Raw genomic sequence first — 2,720 nt, 5'->3', positions numbered from 1 at the left:
CAGGGTTGTGCCATCTGCGTAACACAGATTGTTAATAGATCTTCCACCAATCCTGAAGCCACACTTCTCCTCATAGAGCCCAGCAGCCTCTAAAAACACACTGTCAGCTATGGGTTGGTTCCAACTTGACAGCACAAAATTAATGATGGTGGTGTAGTGGTAAAGAGTTGTACTGCCAACCCAAACACATAGTTAGAATCCAACAGATTCTCTTTGAGAGGAATAAGGGCATTCTTCTTCCACGCGATTCATAGACTCTAAAAACCTACTTGAGAGTCAGCTATGAGTCAGTTTCTGACCCAATGGTGCATAACAACACCAGCCACAAAAATACAGTGTCAAATGAAGGATAGTGTAAAACACAATGTATTGCTTTGTAAGCAAACCAATACAAAAGAAAAAGTATTTTTATTTATTAAAAAGTACAGTGCTAAGATTGTAATAAACCTTCAAACTTAAAGAGATGTGACTCTGATCTCAGCCTCTCCCATTTCCCACTTTTCACCTTCTCTTTACAACTTATGCCAAATAAAATCCTTTTCTTTACATCTGCAACCGTTGTAGTATTTCCCCACAACAATCCTATTAACCAAAGTGACAATAAGCTACTTTGAATAACCACAGAAGTTGAAACAACTAAAAGGAATCTTCATTCTTTCAAAAAGGAAGTAATTTTTATTTTGCTAATTACTAATTAAAAGCTTTATGATGTCACAAAAATATAGAAAATTATTTTAGTGAACTAAGGAATTTCTGCCATTTGGCAAGTCATACAAAATGTGAAATAATTCTTTTACTACCTTTGGTTAAGAGAAGATGAAATAGTTTAAGGTAAATTCTCATTTTCATACACAAAACAAAAAAAAACCCAACCAAATATCCAAACCCGTTGTTATCCAACTTACAGTGACCATCCATCAGATTTCCAAGGTTGTGAATCTTCATGGAAAGAGGTTACCTATTTTTCTCCCATGGCGCTGCTGGTTGATTCATACAGTTAACCTTTACTTATGGTGCAGTATATGGAATATGGCATAATGTATCAGGCTGCTAACTGCATTGGTGACTTAACTGAGTGAATGTTGTCAAAATTTTAATCTGTTTCTTGCTTATTTTCAGATTGATTTATAGTTAAGGCAAGTAAAGATTTTTGTTTTCCCAAACCTTCTGTAACTTTTTATATCTACTGGAAATTTGTCTTGTTGTTATATGTCATCAAGGACCCTGTCCTGTCCTTAGCCATTCTCACTGTCTTTAACATATGTGCCCCTATTACCTTAGTCACGGAGTCAGTCCATTTCATCCAAGGTTTTCCTCTTTTGCGTTGGCCCTCGCCATTCCAAATATGATGTCTTTCTCTAAAGATTGGTCCCTCATGGCCACATGGCTAAAGTATGTAAGAGGAAGTTTTAAAATCCTTACCTCTAGAGAGCAAGGTTTGGTTTCAGCCTCTGTAGGACAGACCTGTTTGTTCTCTTGGCAGTCCATGATATGCTTAATACTCTTCTCCAACACCACAGTTCAAAAGTGTCAATTTTTTTTTCTGTTATCCTTATTCATTGTCCAGCTCTTTGATGCATAGCATGTAATTGTGAAAACCATGGTCTGGATCAGGTACACTTTAGTCTCTAGACTGACATCTGACACTAAAAGAGATGGACCTTTCATTTTAAGAAAAAAAAATCACTTTCATCTTTTTCTTGAAAACAAAAGCAAATTCTATTAATTTGTATCCAAGTTCATACTATATTGCTACTATTACTCTGTTGCTAGGTGCCAAAGAGTATGACTTATAGAGATTTGATGAACAACAGATATGCTCCCAGTCCTATTCTGTGCCTGCCTCACAATCTGACACTTTTGAGCCTTTTGCTGGAGTTACTGTCAATCCACCCTGTTGAAGGTCTTCATTTTCTTTGCGATTCCCCCACCTTTCCAAGCACGACGTCTTTCTCCAAGGAATAGCATTTCCTAGCAACATTCCCAAAGTATGTGAGATAAAGCTCCTTAATCCTGGCTTCCAAGGTGCCTCTGGCTGCACCTTCTCTAAGACATAACTGTTTTTTCTTTTGGTAGTCTATGTAATAATAGTGTTCTCCCAAAACCATAGTTCAAAGGCATCCATTCTTCATCTGTCTTCCTTATTAGCAAGAAATTGAAAAGACCATAGTCTGAACCATGCATACCTTAGTCCTCAAACTGATATAATTGCTCCTCAGATATTTGGAGAAATCCCTGACTATAGTCTTTCCAAGTGTGATGCATCTCCTGATCTCCTGACTGTTGGTACCAAGGGTATTTACTGGGGATCCAAGTAAGATGAAGTCATTGACAGATTTAATCTTCTCTCCATCTATCTTGAACTCACTTACTGGTTCAATGATGAGAACTTTTGTTTTCTTGGTGTTGAGATGCAATTCATGTTAAAGCCTGAAGTGTTTCTTCTTCTGTAGTAGATGCTTCAAGTCCTTCTCCTTTTCAGTATGCAAGGTTGTATCAGCTCCACACCAGTTGTTGATGAGTCTTTCTCCAATCCTGATGCCACATTCTCCTTCATAAAGTGTAGCTTCTCAAATAATTTACTCAACATACAGATTGAATGTTGTTGTTGTTGTTGTTGTTATGTGCCATCGAGTCACTTGAGACTCATAGCAACCCTGTGTACAAGTGCCCTAAACGCCGTTCTATCCTGTGCCAACCTCACCATCTCAAACACACTC

Source organism: Elephantulus edwardii, unplaced genomic scaffold, assembly GCF_000299155.1.
Source record: "Elephantulus edwardii isolate Elephantulus edwardi_28Jun2011 unplaced genomic scaffold, EleEdw1.0 scaffold00098, whole genome shotgun sequence".
Lineage (NCBI taxonomy): Eukaryota > Metazoa > Chordata > Mammalia > Macroscelidea > Macroscelididae > Elephantulus > Elephantulus edwardii.
Note: the sequence above shows the minus strand (reverse complement) of the source record.